The sequence below is a fragment of the Misgurnus anguillicaudatus genome, chromosome 21 (genome assembly GCF_027580225.2).
Source record: "Misgurnus anguillicaudatus chromosome 21, ASM2758022v2, whole genome shotgun sequence".
NCBI lineage: Eukaryota > Metazoa > Chordata > Actinopteri > Cypriniformes > Cobitidae > Misgurnus > Misgurnus anguillicaudatus.
The window spans coordinates 5,402,405-5,413,095 of NC_073357.2; the positions used below are offsets into that span (position 1 = coordinate 5,402,405).

Consider the following 10,691-nt stretch of genomic DNA (forward strand, 5'->3'; position numbering starts at 1 on the left):
ATAGACTTGTTGCGTTGTGTTGTGTGTGTGTGTCATGTACATTTCCTAACACTGTAGTGTGTTTTTTGCTAAATACACCTGCTAGTAATATCTCCAAACCTAACCTCTTTCTCTCCTTCCTTCTGTGCTCCTCGAGCCATTCTGGGTTGTTGTAAAGTTTCTCCCTGAACTTTGTCAAACTGGCCTTTGCTTAAGCTTTTTTCTCACTTGCTGATTGTCTACAATGAAGCATCATAAAGCAAAATATCAACAGTTATTACATTTTAAATTTGTATTAAATTCATAAGAGATATATAAAAGTAATAAACAATATGCTTAAATTCTCATTTCCGAAACAGAAGTTCTCTTTACCGCAACTGCTATTAAATAATTGCGGTATATGAGAATGGTGTTGCGGAGGATGAGGTACCCCAGTATGTTTTGCTAAAAATAGAGAAGCCATGAAGGCTTTGCTCATTTTTTATTCAGTGCACATTTTCATAAAAAAATTGTAAATCAAAAAATTTTCAAAATGTAGAAAACTACCTGTTTCGGTAATGATAATCAAAATGTTGTGTAGGCATTCTGACAAGAGAATATTTCAAATTTAACTGGAAAGATATAAAGAGATGATCTTACCTGGTAGCCATCTTGAAGTAACTGGTCCATGTGCTTGGTCACTCAAAATCAAACTTTATTAAAATTATGTATGTGTGCTTAAACTGTTCTCAAAAAGTGTTGCGGAGGATGAGAACATCAGGCATGGACACAACATTTCCCTAATTTTTCTTCATTATTATTATACATGAATATTCAGTAAATTATTTTTCTGTCATCTAAAGTAGTCTAGCAAAACATCAATTTATTTTTTTCTAAATATTTTTGTGTTAATTTGTTTAAATTACAACAAAACGCATGTTCAAACATAGCCGGACGCATTGCGGTAATGAGAATTTAAGCAGAAAATTAGATAAAATTGACAAATTGTATATTGTTATGTTAAAATCACACATTGTGCAAGGTAGAACACAGTATTGTGTTAATTCTGTTGCTTTTTAATTAGGGCCGGGACTCGATTAAAAAAATCTAATTAATTAGAGGCTTTGTAATTAATTAATCTAAATTAATCGCATTTTAATCTCATATAAATATTTGACCTGAGAACATTAAGAAGTATTTTTACATGGATTTTTATGAATAATGACTGAATACATAAGCTTAACAAAATATTGTTTATTTTTGTTCAACCAAGTCGTTGTACCCGGAGTCGGGCTAATGTCCACGCTAGCTGCTGTATGTTTTGCATTGAGATTATACTTGAGGCTCGATGTGCTGCGGTGTTAGTTGAATTCCTTGTTGCATATCTTACACACAACCATGCTCTTATCGACGCTTACCAGTGATGCGGGTCAATGTATAAACAACCCGCCCGCAACTCGGACCGCAAAAAAAAAAAATATTATACCCGACCCGCTTCCTGGCCCGCATTTCTTAAAGTAGTTTGTTTAATATTGCAGGGTTCGGGACTTCTCAGGTTTTGACTGTCTGTGTTCTGGTACCTATGTGCGCGGATGCCCCACCTCGCGTATAAAAACAACAAAACATAATATACTATATAGCGTATATTAAAATTAAAATATGTAAAAATGTGCATAATATATTTTTTAAGTTGCACATCGTTTATAGGTTTCTTAAGTGGGATTCGGATGTGAAAAGCGCTGCATAATGTACGCGCCTTTAGTGTTACCATTGAAACTTAACTAAATTAAAAAAAATAAGAGGTGATATATAGCTTTAGCCTACATAAATGCTTATTGCTTTAATGTTGCGAGTTCCTCTTCAGCTTTTCTTGCTGTTATGTTTATAATAGTTCATTGTTCAGAGTTCATATTGATGATCTTATAGTCAATTTAAAAATGTTCTTACAAACTGACTCTATTCGTTTAACTTTTTTCCTTTACCTGCCGTCGCTGTTCTCTGTGCGTGTCCTCAGTCAAAGTAGCCTATTAAAATTAATATGAATTTGATTTTTAAAAGTCTTAAGCACACCGCAAATCAAACGTGCTGCTACAGTATGCTCTAAATGCGCGTGTAAATTTAACTTCTGGGCACTGCTAGGCTGATTTTTTTGAAAAGTAAGTGATATATGCTACTCACTGCATGTTTTGGCATTCGGTAGCATATGCATCAATGAGATGCACGGTGTTGCTTTTAATGTTCTTTTTAATTTATATTTACAAAACCTAACAACAAAACATTGTTTATAATTACGAGACAAATTATTTGAAACGAAATACGTTTTAAAGTAGCAAACCAAACTTAAATTAAACTCGTAATAAACTAATTAAATTGAAACAAAACAACATTACAACAATATTTAAACCAAACAATACTCAAACATTAACATATAACAGACATTTGGATACATGTTAAAATAATCTGTAGTTTGTTGGTAGATGTTTATTGGGCAAAACCTCCGTTGCAAACCTCCATTTACCAGAATAAATCATTTTTACTTTGAAATTGATGCGTTGTCACGTTAAAATCAGCTGTTCGTTTAGGTTCCGTCTACTTTAATTTACACTGCATCACAACCCCGGAGTTCTCGAACTAAAACAGGGTCTGCAGCATTTACGAATGACTCTATTAATAAGTGCGATTAAAATGCATTAAAATGTTTAACGCGTTATTTTTTGTGTAATTAATTAATCTTAATTAACGCGTTAAAGTCCCGGCCCTATTTTTAATATTACTATATTACACATTTTATAGCTAAAATCATTAGTGCCGTGGTGTTTCAATGGTTTTGTGAGAATCACCCAGGCGATAACTTGCTCAGTGTTTTGGTGTCTTACATAGGAAACCCCTAGTGTCACTTTGACACAATGTCAAGTAAGTGACAAAAGGGGAACGTCTTGGTTACAATTGTAACCTCTGTTCCCTGAAGGAGGGAACGAGACGTTGTGTCCCTCATGCCACAAAGCTGACCTCCCGCTGCGAACTGGTCTTTAGATCGGCTCTTCAGCGCTAAAACTGAATGAAATCGCCTACCGGCCTCCATTTTATAACCGGATTTCTGGGCGGAGTCACGGTATGTAAATTCCATTTGTATTTCATCCGGAACCCCCCATACTTTTAAAATTGCAGCGTAATTATAATTTTCTCATCCTTATGTTGTTCTAAACCAGTATGAATTTCTTTTCTCTGATGAAGACAAGCACACAGCTGATTTTCCTATTGACTTCCATAGTAGGAAAAACAAATGTGATGAAATTCAATGTTTTTCGGCAGCTGTGTGCTTCTTTTGTGTTCATCAAATTAAAAAAAGGTCAAATTTAGAACAACATCAAGTTTTTGGGTGAAATACCCCTTTGTTTGTAGAGTGTCGTCAGCCATTTGAATTTTACTGATACAAGCTGTCAAACTCTTACTTGGCTGTATATCAGATTTGCATAAGATTTTGCATGTACTATCTAGGGACAATCCTGAGTACAAAGAGATTTTGGTAAACCAAACTGTTTGCGTATGGCATGTCAACAAATTTGACAATGACCTAAAATGAAGGTGAAGCTATTTCTTGGCAAACCTGTGGTGTATTGTGACCAAAACTGGTCTTTTGGATCTTGTAGGCAATTCTGAGTCACCTGATACCCAGTGTAGTTATGACAGCTATTCCTAGTGTCAGCTACTTTCACTTGTAACTAAAAATGCTATTGTTTATGAATGCATGGGTGTATCTTTAAGAAACTTTGTGTGTCAAGTAAATCTACTGTATTTTTTAGACAGTCCAGACAAGTGAAAAATCTTTTTCTCCACTTCAGAATAGCTTCTTGTTTCATTTATTTAAATATAAATAAAAACATGATTATAACATCTATAATCCTAAAACAAATTAATCTGAAGTACCTAGTAACACAGAATCACTTGATGTAGTGAAGTCAGTACAGAACTATGGAGTAGACCCTCCCGCTTTTCAAATTTACCAGAAGTGTTTTGTTTATGGCACAGTTCATCAAAGTCTTATATCGCTTTTCCTTTGTGTAGTACACATGGCTTGGCATCACACGGCTCAGCTCGCGTTTGACTCGGTTTGCTTTTCCATAGCAGTTTTGTGCCTCTTCAGAGTGTGTGCAATTATAGACTTATCATTACAGTTGCACTGCCGTAAGAGCATCGTAAACACTTTACAAACAAACACTCAACGAAGCATGTAGATTGAATGGTGTTCTTGATTCTCTGCATATGGACGCCTACTGTGTAGAGAAAAAACAAGTGTGTATGGTAAAGAGAAATTTAGAGGTTGACCAATATGTGTTTTTCATGGCCGATGTCGATATTGATTATTACAGATCGAGTAGGCCGATAAATGATATTTTAACCAAAATCATTACATGTCTATAACTATGTGCTGAATGGGCATGCACATGGTATGAAGTGTGCGCTGCAAACGTGAGTATTTTTGATGATTGTTTCTGTCAATTTTATTGCATTGTAAACACAGCTGTCATCGTTTTTATTTTGTTAGCAGTGGCAGCAGGTATGCTAAACAATTTTAATTTGGAGCATGTACTAGCGCAACAAGATGACATTTGCGTTCCTCGTGTAGCTGACTAAAAGCGTCTATATAGTGAAATTCCCCATATTAAAAAAATGAACAAGTGTCTGAATTCAGGTGCAGGTCCTGTATTTTTTATTTATAATGTAGGGGGCGGGACGTTTTAGCTAACAGAGAGCATTTGATTGGACAAGAAATTTAGAGTAAGTATTCTGTCCTTGCAACTGCGTCACTTTGAAGAAACTAGACAGCCAACAAACACACATGAAGCAGTTTATCCTTTCCAGAATGTTTACTTCTATGATCCTTTTTCTTATTTGTAAAACTGAAATACAATAAACAGAAATGAAATTACAATTTTGAAATACATATTTAAACATGTGCATTTTTGGGTGAACTATCCATTTAAGAAGCACTTTACTGTTGGAGGTTGGCCAGTCCATGTAGAAAAACAGCATTGGAAGAAACTGCACTTTGCTGGATCTGCTCATCAACATCATGCAGTACTAAAAGGTGCTTCCTGATGTCCACGACCACAGCACTAACAATTGTTCTTGGTCTGTATCCACTCAGTCTTCTGCTCTTTGGTAAGAAGCTTGAAGTTGTCACATCCATTTAAATAGTGATTCTCATTTTCACAGTATGAACACAAGACTCTCCTCCTTTTCTCTTCCATAACTGAGGTTGGGTTAGAAGTGGCTAACCAACTTTGTGTGGACTGTGACTTTTCTGTGCTAAGAAAAATTGTAGTTGGTCTGTGAAATTGCTTTGACTCTCTTCTCACCTCTTTGCTGTGGCAGTCTGGAGTGACTAATGCTGGGTACACAGGAAAAGATAATTGTGCCGATTTTGGGCCGATTTCTCCCCTTCCGACAATCCTAGCTATGTCCCGATTATCTTGTTGGTTCTACAGATTATCTTATGAGATTTTCCCTTGGTGTGAGGTGTGTTAAGAGTGTTCGAAACTGATCGGAAGAACATCGGAGCCGCTCTGATCGTGAAATGTAAATATTAAACATGTTTTTTTTTTATTTACGTAGTAATCCTGATATGTGGGGGGAACCCGAGGACAAAGTCGTGCATGCTCTTGAGATTATTAGGTGAAACAAAACAATAATCCAATCAAAAAGCGAGATGATGGAAGTCATGGTGCAGTTGATGCAAAGTGAACTTGTACAGACCATGTTCCCGCTGTCTCCATGACTTCACCCAAACCATTTTCTTGTTTTCTCTTGAATTTTCTGTGAAAATCATTCCAAACACTATCAATGAAATTTCTTCCTGCATATCGTCCACCATGCTTATTCCAGAAGTCTCACAAGATTTTGCTAGATTTCCTTTGTTCACTGTTGAGACTCAAGTTGAAAATCTGTTTGTGTGTGGTGTGTTGTCTTTGACACATTATAGCACACCACACCACACACTATAGGAGCAAAACAGTTAAATCGAGGATTTTCAAACATCCTGAAGGCGTTCGATCTCCACTGCGTATGTTAGCTCCATCCATCAGCTCAGCAATTCGTTGGAGGGCTAGTTGGTGAGACTGACCATACATCTTTGTAAGAGCTCTCATTGTGTTTGTGAGGGTAACTTTGAATTGCTGTAGGAGTCCGCCACCAGAAGGGCCTCTTCTAGTTTCAGATGGTCTGTGAGGATTTGAAACTTTAAGTGTTCTGTGGTGTCATCAGGCAGAATGTTCTCCAGTGTAGTTCTCAGCCTTAAAACTCTTGGGTCAGATGTCTGATAGGGGATGTTAGGGGCTGGTACTCTGTAAGTTTTCTCTTGAGTAAATGATGGGATGAAATGATCCATCTCCCCTCTTCTGATTGGCTAAAAAACTCAGGCAATTGAGGTGTCAATGGGTATAGGGGTGGATGAGTATATTTCTGTGAAAATGTGATGCCATGTTGTGTTGTATAAGGACCTTTTTGATGAGAGGTAGAAGAAATCTCCATGTTTCTCAGATCTTCAGTTAGCTCTGACACCTCTGGTATGGCTGGGCATGACTGTCTCTTAGTTGTCAGCGATGACATCCTGGAACGTAGAGTTGGTTCTGGACAGGACTGCTGTGGAGTTGGAGTGCTGACTTCTGGGCCGTGAGAGCATGGTGATGGCACAAGTGAAATGTCTGACTCCACTGGATATCTGCACCCTGATTTCAGGCTTTGTAACTCATAGTAGAGTGCAACATGTTGTTGACACATCTCCTGGAAGGCTGAGAGGATCTGAGGAAGCTGTTGTTGCAAGAAGGTGTTCTCCTGCTTCATCTTGAGCAGCGTGGTGGTAAGCTCTGGAATCTGTACTCTGAGGCCATTTTGGGGATTTTCGCCTGGATTTGGCCTACCCAATTTCAAAAGCTTCCCTTACCCACATGCAGAGGTGTACATACAAAAGTTGGGTATCATTTTACAGGAAACCCTTAGTAATTTCATAAAACACTGTTGAAAGTGCTAAACAATGGTTGTATGTGTTGTCAGTCCTCTAATAAACACAAAAATAAATTGGGCTTTTTTGATGTTTTTTTTAAAGTCTATTTAAAAGTGTATAACTCTGGCCCTGAGTGGTAACGAAACCTGCAGACAGTTTTGTTTGATGCCAGCTTACAGAGGAAAAATGAATTTTTTCTCTATCATAATAAATGCAAAAATTATTTTACTCCAGTTGTAAACATAAAAAAATCTTTGAAAGTGAATAACTCTGGTTCTGTGTGCTCTAGTCTAGCAGACTGCAGACAGTTTTGGTTGTTAGCAGGCAGACAGTAAACACCCCAAAAAAGAATGAACTCTTTAGCATGTCGCATTCAAAAGTTATTCTTATTTTACTGAAGGGTGTGAAAATACATTTTTCATATAAAAGTATTTTTTTTGTTTTACACATATAATTAATAGCAAGGGATTATTCATGCACACAACCAAAGAAAATCCTGTGAATGGACTCATTTTTTAGAGTAGGACCTAATATAAAAAATGGTGTATTGTTTGTGGCTATCTGTGCTATCTGAGGCAGTTCACACTCAAGTTTCACATACGTTTACGAAAGACAAACTTTTACCTCATTATTCATTTGACGATTGTTGGATATGTGATGATAATATAAGAGAAATAACAATGTAGGATCATTCCTGAGAGTGTGAGCTTTCATTTGCTATAAGACTTGCCCATGTTTGTCATACTTGAAAAATATGAAATATGTGAATATTAAATGATATTAAAAATATGGGTGGGGGGTTGATGGTGTAAATTAATTGTAAATAACTTTCTTACAGTAAAAGATATGTCAAAGTGATGCATATCTGCAGAAAGTAGAGATTCTAAGCTTTCAAACAGTATCTCATATGTGGTACTGGGTCCATGACAGACCATTAAAAATTACAGGAATATTTTATATTAAGTAATAATAAATAATTCTGGACACGGTACAGGGTCCCAGAGTTAAAGAAGTTAAGTTGCTGTTGCAATGCAGTGTTCTCATCTCTTAGCTTACTTCCTGCTGGGTGAGTAAGTGTGGCTGCCGTTGCTGACACCCAGGTCCGCTGACCTCCTAATCTCATAATCATAATCAAGTTTTCTTCATATGCTACTGCTGTAGTCCACTTATAATGTTAAGGTTTCTTTCATCTGATAATAATCAATAAATAAATTTACACATTTTCCACTGACTTGTACTCTTAATTTAACTAGAGAGTGTCTTCTGTTTACTTTGTATCACAAAATTTGCTATGGAAAAGTTTATGGTAATTATGAATATTTACATACACGCAAACTGAGCCAGATTTTCTGATTGGTCAAAGATTTTCTGTTTTGTGTTTGTTGTTTGGTTTCTATATAACAAAACATTTGAGGGTGTGTAATGACATTATTGTTGATTTCTGCTCAACAAGGTTGTATCGTGTAAATCTTGTGAAGAGAAATGAAGGCAACTGTTTCTATATATCTGTTCCTGTGCCTCTGTGGACTGAGCTTCAGTTTCAACAGAATACACTTTTATGTGAAAGACGTAATGAACTGTAATGATGCCCAGATGTACTGCAGAAAGCATTATTATGATTTGTCCACTACTACCACACAAGAAGCGATGGTGATCTCCAGTAACCACAAATCTACTGTGTGGGTTTGGGTTTGAGCATACCAAAATCCTTCAAACTCATCAGAATGGATTTGGTCTGGAGGTGAGAAACAACCAGTTGAACAGTTGAACAATTATGAACCAAACTATCTGGATCTTGAGAAATGTGCTTTTCTAACAACATGGAATTCTAAACTGATCAATGATGGATGCGGTAGGACTTTGTCATTTTATTGTATGGACTACTTTGAACCGATAGTGATACATGAGAATAAGACATGGGAAGAGGCTCTGGACGACTGCAGACAAAACTACGTTGATCTTGTCAGTATCACCTCTGAGTGGAAAATGGCAGAGGTGATAAAAAACATCACAACATCACAGACAGCTTATGTATGGACTGGACTACGATTTTTATCTGAATATTGGTTCTGGGTCAGTGGTGATGATGTTGAATATAAAGCCTGGTCTGCGGAGGGAGAGCTCCAGTGCCCTCCCAGAAATCTCAAGTGTGGAGCTTTGGATATAGTAAAAAAGGTTTGGAAACCTAAAGACTGTGAGGAGAAATTAAACTTTGTCTGTATTAAGAATTAAATAAACTGTCTGAAATAGATATTCTGATATATGACACTTTTATGTTATGTTAAGAATCTAAGCTGAACCTTTCCTTATATTTGTATAAAACACATTTACATGACTTTTGCAGTCTTTAATCCATAAAAATGTGGTCATAGATAATGTTTTTATAGAGTGCATACTGTTGCATGCATTTTTGTGCAAAACTCATTTTGTGTTAAACTCAACTCGAGACTTCAGCCCTCAAATTTACTTGAAAAACTTGAGTACATAGCCTGACTTACACAAATAATAAGTGATGTGTATTAATAATTTAGGTAAATGTATCTTAAATGTTCCAGCTCTTCCAATATTTTTCATAAAATCAAATGCACTAAAATTTGAGTTGGTTTAAACAACTATTTGTAATATCAATATACGTGTTTAATTACTTTAATCAGTTAACTTCAATGGTCTTGCTTTGCTTTATATTTAGTATGTTTAATGATATTATAACATGATTTTATGGCTTCATTGTGAATAAACTTAATTAACTATAGAAATATACCAAAAAATTGCATTTCTGACTTCCATTTCATTATTGTGCTGAGCAATACAACATGCTGAACAGGGTTAATATTTACTAAAGCAAATACTGAATACCCGAATAGTGATTTCACAGAAAACCTTTACTGACAACAAAACAACATCAATAATGCTTAAATCAGCTAAAACCTATGACCTTTAATTTTTAACTATTTAAAAGACCTATCAGTTTGAGTGTGAATAATCAAAATACTCGCACGCAAAGGTTTGTGGGTATTCCTTTTAACATTTTGTACTTATAATTCATTAAACTTGAATTTTTTGAGTCTATGGATTTTGTAGATTTGAAAAACATAAGTCCACAACTCAAATTTAAAGTGATTGTTTATGTTATGAAGCATACAATAAACTAAACAATTTTTTTTATCACAACCCTCATGAAAATCATTTACCATGGTATTACCGCAGTCATTTCTAGTAAAACATATGCACAAACATGATCATCGTCACACCATAGTAACCAAACCATAACAATGATATATACTACCTGACAAAAGTCTTGTCGCTTGTGTACAAATTGACATGAAGTGAAATTTGTTTTCAAGAAATGGCTCATTTTAATCCCAACAGCTTTTGTAATAATGTTTCAGTGCAAAACGAAACTGTCAAAAAGTATTCTAATATTTACAGCTTGGTAAAGCCCATTGAGTCAATTTTTGCAAAGCAATAAGTCTTGTTGCCTTGTCATATAAGGTTCATCTGTGACTAATAATGGATCAATTAGGTCTCAGATGTGTATAAAAAGACCCCTAGACCTTCACATTAACTGCAACTAGACCTCTGCAAACATGCCTAAGATTCACCCTGAGACTAAAGTTTTGATTATCAAGAGGCTGAAGACCAGATCCACTGCTGATGGGGCAACACCTTCAATGTGTCTCAGAGTCAATTACAGAGGATAAAAAAAGATTTGAAGAGACTGGAGATGTTT

At 35.8% G+C, this 10,691-nt stretch overlaps 1 pseudogene; it reads left to right on the plus strand.

Moving 5' to 3' along the window:
• The first annotated feature begins 8,400 nt into the window (after window positions 1–8,400).
• LOC129442640 (secretory phospholipase A2 receptor-like) lies at window positions 8,401–9,694 on the plus strand (annotated as a pseudogene).
• Window positions 9,695–10,691: the final 997 nt, after the last annotated feature.